Genomic DNA, 11,797 nt, shown 5'->3' with positions numbered 1-11,797 from the left:
GATGATTGATAAAGATATTAAAGAGAACTGGACCCAGCACTGAGCCCTGGGAACACCACTGTGACCAGCTGCCAACTGGATTTAACTCCATTCACCACCACCCTCTGGGTCTGTCCAGCCAGCCAGTTTTTCACCTGGTGAAGCATAATCCCGTCCAAGCCGCGGGCAACCAGTTTCTCCAGGAGAATGCTGTGGGACACTGTGCCAAAGGCTTTACTGAAGTCTAGGTAGACAAAACCCACAGCCTTTCCCTCTTCTACTAAGTGGGTCACCTTGTCACAGAAGAAGATCAGGTTAGTCAAGCAGCACCTGCCCTTCATAAACCCATGCTGAGTGGGCCTGATCATCTGGTTGTCCTGTACATGCTATGTAATGGCACTGGAGATGATCTGCTCCATGCCCTTCCCCGGCACCGGGGTCAGACTGACAGGCCAGGAGTTCTGGTTACCTTAGGATTGCAGGTCAAGGAAAATCCCATACAATTGCCAGACAGACAAGGAAAAGTACTCAAGACTGGATTTATTACAAGTAATGTAAGTTAAAACTGCTTGTAACATTTCCCAGTCAATTGTGAAATTAAAATCTGTACCTAAACCGATAAAATTTCACATCTCAAATTACTATTCCAATATTACAAGCATGTAAAAAACAGTCTACGGTGTAATACAGTTTGTTCTTAATATTGGCAGAAAATAGTAACCAAAATCAATGGTAAATTTGGGAATATGATAATACTATAGACAGTAGAGTCTTATTCTGTACTGTTAAATCAGCAAACACAAGAATTTTTTTTTCTTCCACCTGCGTAAGGACTACAGGATTCAGTTCTTTGCCACCTAAAGTGGCATTTTGAAAAACGATGTTAGTTTGGTTTGCAACCTGAGCTGACATAGGGAGAATGCAAAGATGAATTGCTAACATTTCTGCATGAGCTCTGGACAGGATGATGCAATATGCTGAAACAACCCAAATAACGGGTAGCGGCACAGGAGCAAACAAACAGCAAAAGCAGCCCCTCTAGTCCATGAGTGATTAACTGCCTGCCCTGGTGAAACCAGCAAACCCTTTCAGTGCCAGCTAGTTATTTACTTCAGAAACAAAATCCAAAACTTAATACTTTTTAACAGAGTCTGCCTAATCTTCATTACCGCAGTCTATGAGACTAGGTGTGTCTCCGAGCCACAATGCTAGATACACAGGGAAGCTACAGCATGAATGTTTAAGAAAAAGTATACGAAAGATTTAAACATGTTTTCCAATGCCGCCAGCTGGATCAAGCAAACAATTCACAGCAGCAAATAGGTAGATTTTTCCTTAAAATACCTTGTTTAGGGAAGTAAGCCAGAAAAGGAATTTGTTTCCTTTTACCTTTTCATGATGTAGATTTTAACTGTCATCAGTAGACACTGGGATAAACCTAACAACCCTCCTGCCAGATCACAAACAAGGAGAATGGTCTTGAAAGAACCAAAGGGTGTCAACAGGGAATGAAAAAATGAATCAAGGCAAAAATATCAGTGAATACGAGTTGATATTTAGGGTCAAAATTAAAACAGAAGCTCTGGCACAGAACAAGTCTGTATATCCAGAAGACTAACAACGATTTAGATTTACAGAGAACTTTGACTGACAGGAAGCTAAAAAGCAATGTCACTGCTGCACCAATATCCACTTTTAATGGTCAGGTGAGGTCTGCCTTCACCTAATCATGGTAAGTGAAAAAATTCCTTTTAAGTTTTTCAAACAGGATTGGAAATCTTAGAACTAAGCCATGATACATCCTGAGAAATATTCCAAAGATAAATTTTGTTCTTATGTGCAGCGGAACCCGTATCGTTTGTGTTTTCCCAGCACTTTAACTAACCTTCAGTGAAGGAAGGACTTATTCTTGCCTCGCTTGTTTCATTTCATCAAACAATTCAGAGTTCAATTTGCTGTTGGGTGTTACACAAAATTAAAACAAACAAAAGGAAAATAAAATGAGGCATTATTAATTATGTGAAATATGAGCTGCAGCTCTTGGATTTATATTTCAACTATAAACCCAAATTGCTGTAGTATTATTATAGTAAATATTCTTCTGTCACCAGATAGGAATTTATGTGTCTCCTCATGTGTTGAAATAGGACTGCATTGTTCCTCCAGTGGTTTCACAGAAGTAGCACGAAAATTCCAAATTATGGACAACATCCAGTTAGGCAAAGAGACCTTCATTATTCAGGATGTGTATTCAGGATCTCATGTAACCCCTCCTGTAATACATCTTACACAATCCCAAAGCAAGACACTGGCAACGTAAACAGGTTTTTTCCTGTCATCACAGGAAAGGAGGTTATCAAGCAAGCAGATAGACAAAAAGGGATGAGTGGAAAATAGCTTTCTGGCCATTCACTTGTGTTTCAGGACTACAGACATTACATGCAATTTTTTAATGTCACATTTACAGCTGGCAACGACAAGTAAAAGAAATTAGACTTCCTCTCCACATCAGACATCAGCTGGATTCAAGCAGATCAGCAGACAGGTACCTCATGTCCTCATAAAATGCTTCAGTTGAATGAACTGGTAAATGGGTACAGAGTGAAGCAGCTCAACTAACTGATGAACTAAAAGCTCAGACAGTTTGAGACCGGGTCGGTTTTTTATCAGCTTAAGTGCAACACATCACTATTGCTACCAGCCAACTCTAAATCAATACCAATAGGGAGCTATGCTCCACGGCACAACAAATATCCTACTTCTTTCATCATTCAGATGGTGGATCTCACCAGAAAGGCTTCTCAGTTTCCTTGCCTAGAAAGTATTCCACATCCACAAGTTTCAGATGCATTCTCTAATAAGGTATTGATCCCCTACCCAGCAAACTAAAAAGCTCTAACAGGCCTATGTTTGCATTCCTGCCATAACCCCTTCTATTTTCTTTTACTGTCTAGCCACCATGCACCGTTGCCTCTTCACTACTACTCTCCCTTACATTAAGGGTTAATCATTACAGATTACTCCTCCCCCTGCCTCTTAATACTACACTGTCCCATACAGTCAAGGGTCTCCCACTTCCCTAGTGCTGCTCTTTTCCTGTCCGCTTCATTTCTCTAAAAGTGAACAAAAGCACAGCAAAGCCCCTTTGTTAACTGAAAACATAGTCCTTTCACAATTGCTATAAGGCTGCCTTGCCCCATCATCTCTCAGGCATTTTCAGGACACGGCTTTATACAGCAAGCAATAGCTGAGTGTGGTGTGTACCCTACAGTGAGAACTGGCTGGCTGGTCAAGCTGTTTCAGATTTTCCCCAGTCAGTACTGCGTTGGGAGACTCGATAGCCTAGGACTGTTTTTTTCCCAATCCCTTGATCTGCCTGGTCCTAGATTAACAACTCAGCTGGGCCTCTGGTATCTGGCTAGCGTTTTGCAGTGCTTCACTCATCCTGAGAGCCCAGGGCAGAAAAGGAAGACATAGAGAGATAAGAGAACTGCAGTGGTAAATAGAGGGAACTGAGGCTTAAAAACAGAACAGCATCAGTTGTCAGTGACACAGTCGATGCACATTATTTATCTTCATCATCTACAAACTCTCAGAGCCCATCTGCTGGAAATGTAGCAGTAGGCCCAAGTAGGAAACTGGAGCCAGATCTAAAATTCCCAGTATGATGTGGGATGATGTACCCAGAACATTTCAGTCTTTAGACTATGCTTTAACAAGATAAGGAGTGTTTCTGAGGTCCTTTCCTTCTACAAAGCACACCCACATCGATCCAAATAAAGCAACCCATCTCTCATGGTCTGAACGAAACTTGAAACACGCCACTCAGAACATCAATCACTAATAATAGCTCCACAGCTCCACTTCTGACACTATCATCAAAAACATTTGGTTTTCATTGGCTGTAGTTTTAAAGAGCTAGTAATGACTGGATTTCCTGTTCTGATTAACAGGTTTGCACAACTAATTCTAAATCTGTACATGACCTGGAAGAATATATTTAAACTCAATGATATCCAGAAAGCCTTTATTTCTCCTTCAAACGGAGGCACTGGGACAGGGTGAATAATATTGTGGTTTTGCATCAATGAGATATAGGGCTAGCCGAGGTCCGCTCCTTGGGAAGCACATTCCCTAAGTGTCACTTTTATCTATTTATTACAATGCAACTTCACCTGCCAAAGGAACAGACCAGGAGAGACATGCTCATAACCAGGTCAATGATCAGAACCAAAGCGTCAGAAGCACAAGAGTGAAGTCCTCTCTGGTAAAGGAGATAAGGGGAATATCTGCATGAAGAATCATCAGTATTAATTTTAGAAAGACACCCCTAAGAACCAAGATTGTCCAGGAGATGTTTCAGCTCTGGAGAGCCATGGGAGACAGCCTGGGAGCAGCTTGGTTTGGCAGCCTGCTAGCTGGAACAAATAGAAGGAACACTTCAGAGTTAATCCTGAGTCACAGGTAGCTTCTAGACAAAGTATTTTTTAGTGCTCTGAATCTATCCCAACACACAGTGACTGAGAAGAGCTCTGCAAAGCACTGAGGAGTGTCACGCAAGCCCCCAGGCACCCCAGTGGGGAGGAAGAGGAGATCCTGAACGGGTGCTGGAACGTTTGCAGGATCCGGCACCCCTGGGAAGGTGGTCACCAGTAGCGGTAACCTTGCACTGCAAAGATCAGGGAAAGACATCTCTCAGCCACAGGAACAAATCAGTCTCCTTTAGCACTGAGCAGCAGAGTGGGATTAAGGAAGGAGATTAAATTACAACATTAATATTTAAAATAAAGCACACCTCCGCTTCCTCTGGACATCGTGTCTCTCAATTAGCAAGCTCTGAATGAGACACCAGTTGAAAGTGAACTATCCTATGTCAGCAAAGACACAGGGCCACAAATGCAAACTCACAGAAGTCATATAAAATTAAGGATAAATCATTTAATCAGTGTTCTGCTACAGCTTCCTTACTTGAGAGGACTGCTGAGGTGAAAATCCATTCCTCAAAGGTATTGAGCACCTCTGGGATCAAAAAGGGCTGAGGACTACATGGATTGCAATTAATTTCAGATGCTACTGTCTTTGTAGAAGAAGCTTCAGTTTATGCCAATGTTGAAAATGGTTACATTGTTCTGGTATAGGACTACAATTCTGAATCTTTTCAAGGTTGTTTTTCTTTCTATAAAAAAAAAAAATTAACAGTATCTCTGTAACGGAATTTCTGAGTATCAGAATGACTTTTGCCATTTCTCAAAGCTGCATGATAACAAAAGGTCACAGGCTGACTCCAGTTCCCTTGTATTTAGCAAAATAATGTGGTTCAGAACAGAAAAGCTCAACTCAAAGGTCACAACAAAATCTATTTTTCTCCACTGTATTATACACAATATTTCCTTAGAGTCATATTCCATCCTAGAGCAGAGTGAGCAGGTTTCAAAATGAACCCAGGTAAGACATTGTACATGCCATTTTCTAAACACTATTGCTTTTTTCTTTTTTTGGAGGTAGACAGCAGGGGTGAGTATTAACTCAAAAAATAAATTTTGGTGGAAAAGTACCATAACACTTAAGGATGCTAAATGCTACAGCAATCTGAATTGACACTTGCTAATGTGAAAGTCAGCTGTCATGACTTTAAAAGCTTTAGTAAGCAATTCTAATATCCCTGCTTGGACTATTCTTAATAAGAAGCAATCAATGGTGTAAAAAGGGTTATTGCATCATCTATTTCCAAGCCTAAACAATTTTTCCAGATAAAAATACAAAGCCAGACAAAACTAGACTTTTTTGGCTTTTTGCTTCTCTTCTCATTTAAAAGAGCACTGGAGCGTGAGGTTCAGCCAATTCCTTTTGTTCTCTTTTTGTTTCTTTGGGATCCATTCTGAGTAACAAAGTCAAGAGCAGAATTACTAGAACAGTGGTATTTTAAAGTTTTCTACTGAGTGAGAATTAGCACAGACCTTTCTTGCCTGGAGGAAGCTTAGAGAGCAATGATACTATCTGTGGCTACTGACGAGGGAGACATGGGATAAATCCTATTTCCCATGTTTTTTCCTAGCGCTTTTGAAAAGGTTGCCACCCACAGATTGCTGTAACAATGACCTGGTGAATTTAAGGGGTGAAGCTGGATTTTAGATAAGGAAATGGCTGGAGAAGCTCTTTAAATCCTTCCAGTTAACAGACATTCTATGAAGTTCACTGTTTGGCTTCTGTTTACTTCCCCAAGTTTCAGATACATTGTAAAACACTAAATAAAGCCAAAACCCTGATATATAGGATGTATGAAAGATCTTTTGTCATCTTCTTTTGTGGAGAGGCTTCTTCCTCCTCTAATCCTTTAAAAGAAATGTTTGACGTGGATTGTGATTCAGCACCTTCTCTGGTGGTGGCAGGGGAAGCCTCAGACCACAACCACCTTGGCACCAGGTACTCTATGAAAAAATAGCACATATATAACACAATTATATGCACGTATGTGTCACCAGAAAGATCCACAGTAGACCAGAGTGATAAGAGCAAAAAAGAGGCACACTAAAAAGGTTCTGATAAAGCAGGGCAAAGGTAGAGTTTTTTCATATGTGGTAAAGAGAAAAAACACCTCTTATTAAGAAGCAATGACCTTTATGAGCAATGACTTTATATACAAAATATTTCAGGGCAATTTTAATCAGCAGCATAACTGAAAGTTTATACAGCAAAAAGCCAGTTAGTCAAGGATGTATTTTTGTGCAGAAGAATCAAAGCGTACGTCTGAAATTTCACCTTTCTTATCCAAATTAAAAAAATACAACTGTAGCTCTTGCTGTGGACATGTAACATTATAAACTCAAGCCCAAGAGTGAGAGCACTGATGCATAGCACAGCTGCTACCTAGAAGCCTGCAAAGTAACAGCTACATGACCAGCCTGTAACTGAATGAGAAGGAAGCCCTGATTTTTATTTTGTATCCTTAATATGCATAGAAGCCAGAATATAACCTGGAGTTATCTTGGAATAAGTACAAATGGTATAAAAGAAATCAAGTTTAGCTCCACAGAAGACATTTTAGTTTGCCTGGGTTTTTGTTTCCAGTTTGTCTGAAGGAAACTATTACTGACGCAAACAGAAAAAGCACCTGGTATAAGAAACAAATAACATTAAAGCTTTTCTGCCTTGAATCTTTTACAAGTTTCATTTTACGGGCATCAACAGTTCTTATTCAAAAACAAATCCTCTAGTAGTAACCTGACTAGAAAGATGTGTGACTACAAATTTGGACATATTTGTCCCTTTCTAGCCAAATTAGTAGCAACCTACTCAAATGTACATAAAAAATTTTTGCTCGCTTGAAGATTTTAACAAATCAAGAGCAATTACTGTACCTGTGATCAACTAATCTTTCTTCCCATTTTTAGAGGGTTGATCTTAGCTTGCCTATGAAATTAAGCTTCCAGATAACAGCCAGTTTTAAAACATGATGGAGACGGGAACTCTGAGAACTGTCGACAGAACTGTCCTGCTAACAGCAGCTAGACGCTTTTGTCACGCAGGTTTCTGCTCCGCTATAACATTGTCCTGGTTTGAGTGACACGGGACTAATTCCTCTTCTACTGCTTGGCAAAACTGCACCTTTAGAAGACTCTAGTGTCTGAATTTGTGGAAATATTTACTGTATAGCCAGCTGTGGCATGTGGGTTTCAAGGTCCCAGTGTTTTTGAGCTCGCCAGGTGCAGAGGGACGAGGAGGAGCGAGACCCAGGCACTTGACCCAAGCTGCCAACAGGATTACTTCATACCATGAATGGCACATCCAATGTAAATTGGAAACTTTGCTGAGGAGTTCTCTCTCTTTCTCTCTCTACCTCTCTCTGTCTCCCTCAATGTTTGGGATCCTGAGCACTCCTTGTCCCCGTGCCAGAGCCCTGAGCCCTTCCCTTTCTCCCGAAGCCACAGCGCTTGCAGGGTCCCACAGTGGCTGTCCCTGCAGGGAGTGCATGGCTTCTGCTGATGGAATGGGCTGGGTGTAGCCCTTATGTATTCTATATTGGTATTGGGATGAATACTGGTTCTTTAGTGTTATTAATGTTAACTATCTAGTCTTATTCTATTAAATCTGTTTATATTTCAACCCTTGGGTTTCCTTGTTTTTCCCCGATTCCCCTTCCTGGGTGGGGAGGGGTCATGAGGTGACACAATAATTGTCTAAATGACAATAAATTGTTGTGTGTTTCTCAAACTATAACAGACACATACACAGTTTGGGTCTCTTCAAGGAAGATGAATTGAAAAGCAAATATTCTTCTTCCTCCTCACGCTTATAAAGGATCAGCAAAAACTGATTGGCCCCTTTTCACATGCACACTTTGTACTCAGCTCCGTTTAGCATCATGCCATCTGGGCCTAATTTTATTTTTTTTTTCTGACATCAGCACGCTTCATAATGTACAGCAAATTTCTTTTAATGCTAAGGCTAGATGGGGAAGAATAAGCAGGCCAGCATGTTTTTCCACATTTCGACAGCCAGATGAACTTCTACTCATCTTCACCACGTGCTACTGAAGAGCCACGATTTTCCTACAGAGGCTCAATGTCTTACAAGAAAAAAGGATGCAATATTTAAGCATTGTTGTACTGTTAACAGGTGGTAACTTTCAAATTCAGCAACTGTCAGGAAGTGGATTGTCCCAGCTTCTTGGATATTTACAGAGTAAGCTATTCCCTTCACAGATTTTTTTTTAAAAATAAGTAAACAGAGACAAAGTTTAGATCCCAGCCATACCTATACACCATTACACATGACTTCTTCCATGCTGTCTCCTATCAGTATTGCTTATCAGCATTTGTGCGAGCATCTCGTAAGAGAAAGGTGCCAACAATACACATTCATATTGCCAAGCCGTGAGCTCCTGGTAAAGCTCTGCCAGTGTCCAAGGTAATAGTGTCCTTGATTATTGCTCGAGGCTTGTTTTCACATACAGAACAGACTTACGAAGACAATATTTAAGATCTTCGTTTCCCCTCATCATAAGATATTTTTCAGTTGCTTATAAATTTGCACATTCTTTAACTGCTCAGGTTCAAGCCTGCAATCTTGTCTGAACGGGTAAAAGTTGTGGTTGGTTTTTTTTTTTCCCCCAACCAAAACAATGCAATCACTTTGGAAGCTAAGATACCTTCCCCATGTCAAAAAAATGACACCTCAATACTCAAAATGTCAAGCACGCACCTGATCTGCAGCCAAAACTTGCTATAACACAGCAACAGGCCACTAAGACAAATATACGGCTTTCGTCTCCATCATTTGTGCACTTTGAAGATAAAGATTTGCCAGAGATGCAGTGCCAAACTTTGATAGGTGCCACTTGCACCGATCGAGTTCAGCATACAGCTGATCAGGAATTTCTTTACAATTGTAGCTGTGAGCAGCGGTGAAGCCACAAACCAGAATTGAGAACTTTAACATCGCATTCAAAGGAACTGACTGAACCAGCACTTGCAGAAACACCTCTATTCATGCTCCTGCTGTGGAATAAATGTGTGAGCTGAGGCTTGGCTGTCTGAAAAACAGTAACAGAAAACCCCCCATGTTTCAGCAGCATGTCTGAAAGGTCAAAAGTTTTACACCAAGGGAGGCAGGCAGAGAATCCTGTAACACGGAGAATCCCCCGCCTGTCATCTCTTCCCTTCTTTTTATTGAAAGTAATCTATCTTCAACAATCCCACTCATAAGATGTCAAGAGAAAGGCAATCACTCTCAAAGGTCAGACCCAAGCCCTTCTGTTTAAACTACTGAAGACAGAGCTGCAAACTAGATCTTTCTGAGTCAGCAGCGTGGCGCTCGGACAAGGACTGCATACTGTATGAGAAAAAAGTTCCCAGAAGCCCCGCGTCTCCTTGATATGGCCTGGAAAACCAAAACTGGCATATTTCTATACACCATTCTTGTCATTATGAAGCAGTTCACTCTGGAAAGCACTTTCTCATTACATTTCTCACTATATGGTACATGTAAAGCTTAAGTAGCAAGCAAAAACACAGCCTCCTTGTTCCATTAAGTAATTCTCTCAACACAAGCTACAAAGAGTTATTCTCAACACTAAACAACCGTACTGTGATACTTTAGCAATTTCTAGAGTGCTATTAATAATGTAGCGGCAGTATGGCTTTTCTTTGAGTATTTTATCTTTTCTTTAGTGGTATGCAAGATTTGGTAATATGCACATGATTTACGAGATTTCTGAAAAGGAATAGCTTTCTTTCCTGAAAGCAAGGTCCACATAAAGACACACATTTTATTCCAACAGTAATTCATATTATACACCTCTTCCTTGACCGAATAAGCACCCTCTGCTCCCTACTTTTCAGGAGAGACTTTGACCTGTTCAAGCCAGAAACAAGCTCTCTCAAAGATTCACTCTTCATCCCTCACATTTTACTTTCATTTCTTGCCCTTGTTAAAAAAAATGGAGATTAGTGACAAATGTATCAAAACACACACAGAAAGGTAAAAATTACTACCAACACAAGTTTTTGTGCACTGCAAAGTGTTATCAAGGAAACGGTTAAATATTTAAAATTATATAACAATTCTTGAGCATTAAAAGTGAAAAACAGCGTGCAAAGAGGAAGATGTATCTTAACCAACTTATTTCATGACTGATGGAGCTGCTGTGAATATGGCCTGGAGTTCTCTCCATCGCAACGTCAAGGTTAAAAGCACAAATGATCAGCTGCAAAACACATACTAGGCAAATTGGCAGTGCATTTCAAATGGAGCCATTCTTTACTTGCCCTGGAATGTTACTCAAGCAGGAATGACTGCTTCTAAGATTTATATCTGCAAATACCAGTATTTATACCAATCCAAAAGTGGGAATGACACAAGGACAGTTGTATCAGCACAATGGCATGTAAAATTATCACAGCCACAACAGTTCTGAATACCTGGAGCACATTAAAATTACTAGTGAAGTGGCTGTCATCCTTGGCACACAACTAACCAGGAAACAGCAACCACCAGATTGCTTATTTCTTCACATTTTCAGATACGTATTGATAAAAATAGGGCCATTACAGAATCCAAGTTTACAAACATTTTAATAGTAAGATTTGAAGGAGGAAAGCGACCCATTTAAAACAAAGAGAAGAAACACAGAGTTAAAGGTAGCGCACTAAAAGCCTAAGTGATTTTCTTCTAACTATAAACCACACCAATTCCCCACTATAATAAAACGAACAATAATACAACATTTTTCATTCATAAACTGCAAAACCTACAGGAAAGCTTTCCTAGCTGATAACAATAGCATTCTCTCTTGAAACTAGATATGGACTACTTTGATTTGGGGGTATTCAATGCCATTTTGAACAACAAAGGGGATAGTTCTTTGTTGCTGTAAGGAACACCTGAGGATCTTGTAGCCTATGTGTCACCTCAGAGCTGTAGGCTGGGGATCACTATTAGTAAAATCACTTATGCACAGATGCAGCTCAAAGACAGAAATTTTATTTCCCACAAAGATGTAAGTGGTTAAACTTAAACTTAATAGAAATAAAACCAAAGAATCCAACTAGACAAAGAAGGAAGAAACACCTGAGATGAAGGATGTGCTACTGGTGGTTCAAAACGCCTTCCTGGTGATCACGGGAGATGAAACCACACTGCAGAAAAGCAATAATCATTACTTCTATTAGCTGTGATCCCACTTGAAACGCTGTGTGCGGCTCTGGTAATGTTCACCACCAGGCTGTGAAGAGTAACAGGAATGATAAGACCAAGACATTGATTTATGAGAAAGATTACGAGTTAAACACAAGGATCTTTGCTAACCAGCAGTGAAAAG

The sequence above is a fragment of the Rissa tridactyla genome, chromosome 5 (genome assembly GCF_028500815.1).
Source record: "Rissa tridactyla isolate bRisTri1 chromosome 5, bRisTri1.patW.cur.20221130, whole genome shotgun sequence".
NCBI lineage: Eukaryota > Metazoa > Chordata > Aves > Charadriiformes > Laridae > Rissa > Rissa tridactyla.
Note: the sequence above shows the minus strand (reverse complement) of the source record.